Raw genomic sequence first — 8,397 nt, 5'->3', positions numbered from 1 at the left:
AATAAGAAAATGTTCCATAATATGAAATGCGGTAGTCAGTGGGTAAACTAAATTAAAGAGTAGAAAATATTTGGTGTAATCATGTCTAACCAGTTGGCAAATGTAGCCTTTGTGCCCATGAGCAGAGATACTTTTGAGGAGACGGGAAACTCCATTGGAATCGTAATAACGCCCATTGGGTACGTTGCCCATGCCTCGTTAATGTGCCGCGCTGTGCATTCTAGGCGATTCTGTGACAAGGTGAGCTCTCTTTCAAGGAGTGAATGGGAGTCAATTGGCTGCTAGCTCAAAAACCCATATTAGCATGAAATTTGTCAACAAGAAGTACAATATTACAGATATTTTCCAATATGTGAGATCATTAAGTTGTTATCTGTAATATCGTATAGTTTTGGAATCGTGATATTGCGTGCTTTCGAGGCAAATAGGCAGGTTTCTCGACTCATACCCTGACTTTGAGAAGGGATGGCGTAACGATTAGTTTAGCAACCGCGTGACGCAGCATAACAACGTGAACGCGATTGGTCGACCGTCTGCTGGGTGAGGCGTTACGTTCCTCTATTTATTGGCCGACGGGATTCCTATCTCCTCCTTTCTCCAATATCTCTGTATACTCCCTCCAGTTACACAACCCTTAACGCGAGGGGTTGTCACTAGTTACCACAGCCACAAAGTCATAAACCCCGCCCATTTTACAATTTATCTTCTTAAAATTAGATTTTAAACCGTACCCTAACCTTAACCACACTGCTAACCTTATAACTAACCTTACATTTTGTGCATCATTAATCATTCAGCATCAGAATGGCCGTGGAATTTTTGTTGCTTACCTCATTGTAAGTGAGGAGACAACAGATGTGCTTGCAGAAGATCCAACAGGCTACCCCAGGATTTTCACCAAGGTAAATGGCTCTAGCCTTTTAGGGGCTAAGTGAGATTTGGTTGGGGGGCCCCAACCTCGCGGAAAATGTTTTTAGTGCTCCCCTCTTGACGGTGGAGAGGAACATTTTAGTTTCAGTTAATTTCCTGCAATTCTACACATTTTGCCATGGGGCGGAGAGATCTTTGCAATTTTAAAGCAAATTTCCTGCAATTCTACACATTGTATAATTACTTATGCCATGTTAATATGATATCTGAGTGAGAGTGACTAACAAAATCAATGGGGGCCCACTGGAGGTCCGGGCCCCTGGGCACATGCCCTCCGTGCCCGATCGGTATTCGGCAATGATTACTTAAGTTTAGATGGCTGGCTAGACTAACTACTACCAATTAAAACATTGTTAGCTGACGTGACAGTGACTGACATAACAAGAGAAAAACTGTTGATGCACAACCAAATTTCGAAATTGCACCTGGTGTATTCTACTATACTTACTCTCAATAGTAAGTTGAGACCCTGACTGAGTACCTAACACCTCGATCACACCAACAGCGTCATTGAGTTTTGGTACACCAGAAATACATTCATTTCCAATGGAACGCTGCGTTTGCCTTGCAGCATTGCGTTGCAGAGGCAGTTGCAGTGTGTACTGTGTGGTGGTACATGCGTTGGATTTATCTAACGTATGTATCACATTGTATGCGTAGACGGCTTGATGGAAATGGTAGCTGAAAGTTGAACTTTTGTTGCTCACATATCCAGATGATGCTGCATACTATTTTGCGCAATGACACTGTAGGTGTGATCAAAGTGTTAAAAGTACAAAAATATATACTGTATATTATTTTGGGGGGAGTCGGGGCCTCCTAGTGGCTTATGTCACTTACGCCTGGAACTTGCCCTGTGCATATGTGACCAATATGAAGGTGATTGTGCTTTTTAAAAAGAGACACTGATATTGATGTTTTGATTTAGGTGTGTGGTGATCAACAGAGACCTGAAAGAGTTGGTTCCATGTCTTGCAAGTAAGTTTCAACCAATGTTTAACAGAACATTAAATAAAATGAAACATCTAATATCCCAGTCCCAGCCTGGCAGTCGCTCCAGTTCCCCTGGGAAGCTGCTGGGCCACTCGTCTGGGTACGGGAGGATCAGCAGGCCCCCCTCAGCCTCCAGCACCCCTGTAGACAAGAGGAGCAAGGTCCCCTGCAGCCAGGGCTGCAGAAGAGATTCCTCTCCCAGCCGACTGGGACTAGGTAAGGGACATTTACATGATGTCACAATTTCAGCATCGTGCAAGTAAACACAACATAAATCATGTATTTGGCGCAGTGGTCTAAGGCACTGCATCGCAGTGCTAGCTGTGCCACTAGAGATCCTGGTTCGAGTCCAGGCTCTGTCGCAGCTGGCCGCGACTGGGAGACCCATGGGCGGCGCACAATTGGTCCAGCGTCATCCAAGGTAGGGGAGGGTTTGGCCGGCAGGGATGTCGGTTCGTTTCCCACGGGAGGCCAGTATGAATTTTTTTTTTGAAAAAGAAAGAACAACAAAAAAATACATGTATGCATCCACTAACTGTAAGTTGCTCTGGATAAGAGTGTCTGCTAAATGACTAAAATGTAAATGTATTCACTCTATACTAGGAAAAAGAGATTTGCCATTTGCTAGCAACGCACATAGTAACTAAGTAACTGCCTAAATAAACAGTGTATTGTACAGTATCACCTACACACTGGATACACATACATAACAGACAGCACATGTTTGCTGATAAATAGGATACCACACACATGCTGTCGAGGGCCATGTGTCAAAACATGCCGGTGATATGCCCAACATTGTCATTGTGCACTCCTATCTATCTAGTGAAAACCTTATATATACTGTACACCAAGTGTGTCCTTTGAAGCTCAGATACACTATCTTGGTTTTCCCGGTCATAAACACAAAACAAGGAAACACAATAAACACAAAAGATAAGCCTTGAAAGCAAGGAACCCGCATAGTAATGTTATGAAGGACCAATGGACCCTTTGAACTCAAAGGGGGCGGCAGGTAGCCTTAGGGTTAAGAGCGTTGGGCCAGTAACCGTAAGTTCGCTGGTTCGAATCGCTGAGCCGACTAGGTGAAAAATCTGTCGACGTGCCCTTGAGCAAGGCACTCTGCATAAGAGCATCTGCTAAATGACTAAAATGTAAATGTAAAATACTGAATGGCAAACTACTGAATAACAAAATACTGAATGCGAAAAGGCGCAAGGCCCCTTGTAAAGGAGGGTGAATGGTAAGAGCCTGTCTTTCAACTTCTATCGACTGTAACTGTCTCTCAGGGTTAGCAGCTAAGTAGAACTCACTGTTTTGGGAGGTGTCTCTCAGGGTTAGTAGCTAAATAGAACTCACTGTTTTGGGAGGTGTCTCTCATCTTGGTCGTATTTGTTAGCGTCACATCTTCCAGGCATGTCCCATCATTGGGGTGGTGCCTCCTCTTTCAGGAAATGTGGATGAGCCTCTGTAGGTCTAGCTCTGTCATCAGCAGCCCAGCTTATGTCCTTCCTTCCATTCAGTCTGAGTCACTGGCCCTGTCCTATTGCTTTGATTGATTGGTCAGTGTATTTCATCGACCAACCAGCTCCCCACATCTTGGCTTGTTATCAGTGTTCTGTCTGAGGTCACCCTCTTTGTCTGTCTGTCAGTCTGTTGTGAACAACACCGTCATCCCTGAATTGGGAAGGCCGCCTTTTTTACATCTGTCCATGGATTAGATTTAAACATTATGGATTCACGAAATTGACAATTACACGTTGCAATGTTTTAAAGTTTGTACGTTTGTCTTCTTCTTAGTCATGTTTAGTTCATATTTTTTATTAGAACATATAATAACTGAATATAACGGTTTGTGTTTAATTTTCTTTGGTGTTTCAACCATATCTTTATTTTTATACCTTATTTTAAATCTTTTTTCTTTTTTTTTTCTTTTTTTATTTTGTGTGTTAACTCTGTATATCTGTTGTAAGCTAATGTCATAACAATCATCTTGTCACTGACAACCTAATCCTTGTCATGAAATAACAAAAACATTTAAAAACGGACTTGCACTAACTTAAGTTTGTAAAATGTAATCTGATGTCCAGCAGACTCCAACCCACCACCACGCCCCAGAGACCTCCTACCCCTCACCTCCACTCTTCTCCCAGTCCCCATCCCCATCCCCACCCCAGGCCTCACCTCACACCCCAAACCTGTGTTCTACTGTCCTACTGACAGCCAGGCTGTGTGATAAAGCTCTTGTTCCTGGTACTCCTCTCTCGTCCTACCACGCTAGTGCGGAGCCGTATCCCCCGGCCCAGCATGAGTCAGGGCTGCAGCAGGGAAACCTCTAGGGAAAGCAGCAGAGACACCAGCCCTGCTCGGGCCTTCAAGCCTCTTGGTGAGTACCACGTCCAACCGGACACCAGGAGGCCTCCTGGAAGCAGCAAGGCCCACTAGTACACACTCCTCAGCCCCTTAGTCCCCTCCTCTAGACCCCTACTCTATGTCCCAGCCTCTCTCTACACCCCAGGACATCTAGATAGAAGATCCACCTCTAGAACTAAGGGGTATAGACCTCTTCTTTTGCCTACTCTGATCTACTCTACATGCACTAACCCTCTCAAAGGTTCTGGAACATAATCGCTGCACTGTCTTCTGTCTGTCTTGTTGGGAATGCTCCGTGTTGTGCTATATTAGTATGTTTTTGTGTCTTTGTATTTGTATATAATGACCAGCAAAATGGAAAGATCACAAAAATCTCTGGATGTTCTAGGATTCTGTTTTTGGTCCAATGATTTATGTAGGATAAATGATTTGGCACATCTCATAATAAATCTACATCAAGAGGCAGAGAAAAAAGGCAGTGACTACAGTAAACAGTGTACTGTATGTCATCGTATTCAATGTCCATAGCTGACCTGCTTCTCAGCTCTTTCCTGTGCTGCTGCCACATCACAGGAAATGACAAAACTTTGTCACTGCTTTGTCATGGGGGACAACAAAAAAATGAACAAAAGAGGGACAAAGTGGGATGCATGAGGGATACCCGCCCCTCCCACCCATACGTAAAAATTTATGCACACATGACTGTAAGTCGCTTTGGATAAAAGCGTCTGCTAAATGGCATATTATTGATTATTTATTTAATCAGGGTTGGGCTCAATTCAGAATTTTGGAATTGAATCCCATTCAACTCATGAGTTTTGAATTGGCCACACCCCATAGGATGTAGAATTTGAATTTGAATGACAGGAAGTATAATTTAATTCAGTCAGAGATACTGGTGACTCTCAGATCCACCTCTATGCAGACGACACCATTTTGTATACATCTGGCCCTTCATTGGACACTGTGTTAACAAACCTCCAAACGAGCTTCAATGCCATACAACACTCCTTCCGTGGCCTCCAACTGCTCTTAAAACGCTAGTAAAACTAAATGCATGCTCTTCAATCGAACGCTGCTTGCACCCGCCAGCCCGACTAGAATCACTACTCTCGGCGGGTCTTACTTAGAATATGTGGACAACTACAAATACCTAGGTGTCTGGTTAGACCGTAAACTCTCCTTCCAGACCCACATTAAGCATCTCCAATCCAAAGTTAAATCTATAATCGGCTTCCTATTTCGCAACAAAGCCTCCTTCACTCATACTGCTAAACATGCCCTCGTAAAACTGACTATCCTACCGATCCTCGACTTCGGCGATGTCATTTACAAAATAGCTTCCAACACTCTACTCAGCAAATTGGATATAGTCTATCACAGTGCCATCCGTTTTGTCACCAAAGCCCCATTAACTACCCACCATTGTGACCTTTACGCTCTCGTTGACTGGCCCTCACTACATATTCGTCGCCAAACCCACTGGCTCCAGGTCATCTATAAATCTCTTATAGGCAAATCCCCGCCTTATCTTAGCTCATTGGTCACCATAGCAACACCCACCCGTAGTATGCGCTCCAGCAGGTATATCTCACTGGTCATCCACAAAGCCAACACCTCCTTTGGCCGTCATTCCTTCCAGTTCTCTGCTGCAAATGACTGGAACTAACAAATATATCAAAAATTTTGACGAGATGCTTGTGTCTACACCCTAACATTGGGAATTTCACTCAATTCAATTCTATTTACTTTTATTCAAATTCTAATTGCAATTCTGTATCCTGTTTACTACTTCAATTCAAATTCAATTCAAATTCAATAATTTGTATTTAATTTGAGGCATTCTCAATTCAATTCTGGCCAACCCTGCTATTAATGTGATTAGTAATATATAATATGTTTTTTATTTAGGCTATGCACAGATGGATGGTCAAGAGAGGCTGAGGCCATTTGACATAGCAGAGCAGGAATACTGTTGTCCGTGCTGTGGTGGCCATGAAGAATGAATTGCACATTGGTATAATCACACAATCTTTGTAGCTTCTTTTAAAGGTGTAGCATGTAGTTTTGTCCGTTGCTGCCCTCTGTGACACTATAAATGTGAAAACATACAACATTATACATTTTCAAATAGCGGCAAATGTGTAAACAAACAAAAGGTACAAATGGTATGTAAAGTCCAGTGTATAAATGTGTATTAGTGAAATAAAATCACTGGATAAGCAATCAATCATTTTCACACTGCTAACTGTTATGTTGTCTTAGGGCTAGTAGGATGCACTCGCTGTTCTGGTGTAAGGGAACATCAAATGTTAACATTGAGATCTTGGGCGAATCAAGTCTTTCCTGGATTCCTTGCATCCCCTCCTAACCTTCTCAAATGGCATTGGATGAGAAGATCTAAGATCCCATCCTTTGGACCATGACCTCCAATGTGAGAACAGAAGAGAGGTGAGGAGAGAAGAGGGTGCAAGAAATGAAGGAAAATCTTTTGAGATTCACCCCTAGATTTGCTTTTGGCCCTAGTCCATTCCTTCCCATTTCCCGCCATTTGAGTGAGCCCTCCGATGACGTTTCATTAGTGTTTCAGCAAGAGAGCCCTTCCCTTCTTGCCTAATAATCCCGTTTCCTAATTTGGTAGGCTGCGTTTACACAGGCAGCCCAACTCAGTTTTCTTCCACTAATTGGTGTTTTGAACAATCACATCAGATATTTTCACATCAGATATTTTCCAGAGCCGATCTCATTGGTTAAAAGATAAATGAGTGAAAAAAAGATCAGAATTGGCCTGCCTGTGTAAACGCAGCCCAATTAACCGCTCCACTGTAACTGATGATATACTGTTGTGGTGTAGTGAATTCTCTGGTGCAAAGTGGCTGTTGTATCATCACCTAGGTGGGCCGTTCACATCGGTAGTGGAAGACATTTCCCCACCACCATATAATAAAAGAGCTTTGAGCACTTGTTAAAAAATGCAAAATAAATCCTATTATTTTTTACGTCAATATTAACAGCTGTCTTATTGTTAAATGTGTTTTAGGAGGAGGATTTCTGCAAAGTCACCCAGGAAAAATGTGACGAGTTGGACAAATTTCTCTGTGACAATCACACCTCCCAGTATCTCCACACTCATTGCCATATGGAGAAATGTGGGCTAACTTTGGTCGGAGATTCTACCACCACAACAGCAACACCAACAATATAGCTGAAAGGTATGAACTATTTTCTAATATTCTACTGGGTCTTTAGCCTTACCCTGGTGGTAGTCAATTCCCAGAGACATTTTGTATGTTTGTATTTTGCCTCCTTACATACCTAGTAGCCAGGGTTTGTTTTGTCATTGTGGTGATAGGGTTCCATTCATTCTAGAAATATGTACAGTCCAAAACAACTTACTCAAATTCAAGTTGTCTGTTTTACTTTTTTCTTTTGACACAAACTTTTCTTAGGTTCTTTCTCTCTTTGAAATACCAATTCCTTAGGGGAAAACCCAACAACAAGTCCAATCCACAACATCACCTGGTTGATCTTGTGAACTTGTGTGTGCAGAGCCTCTTAGTCAGGAAATGTGTGCAAGCACATACACTTTGCAAACGTGTTGTTGGTCAGAGGTCAGTCAGTGAATGAAATATGGCAAAAACGTGCTCAGGTTATAGTGGAGAAGTCATACCTGCTGATAGAGCAGTCTAACTGTATTTTGGGGTAATGGTAGTCCTGGTGTTGTCAATCTGGAGAATGGTTATTGTTCATGTAACACCAGCAGCTTTGGGCAAAAGTCTGTCTGTCAACATGTTTATCACATGATAACAGAGGAGCAAACTGAAAATGAGGTAGCTACATCAATTGAAGCAGGACCACCAAGCACTTCTTCAGCAACAGCCCCCACCACTGCAAACACACTGATATGCAGACCATGCTTGTTGAACTTCACCAGTGGAGCACCTCTTCTCAGTACATGGAGACAACAGAGGTTTGCAACTCTGTAGAGAGAGCCTACATGATTGCCTTTGGTAAATGTCCCTCTTGCACATCAGCCTGCAGAATCACACCTCTACATCCATACAGACAGAGAATACACGGACAAAACACAGCAGGGGGTCA

Source organism: Coregonus lavaretus (assembly GCF_964263955.1).
Source record: "Coregonus lavaretus genome assembly, chromosome: 23".
In the NCBI taxonomy this organism is placed as follows: Eukaryota; Metazoa; Chordata; class Actinopteri; order Salmoniformes; family Salmonidae; genus Coregonus; species Coregonus lavaretus.
This window is presented reverse-complemented; position numbering follows the sequence as displayed.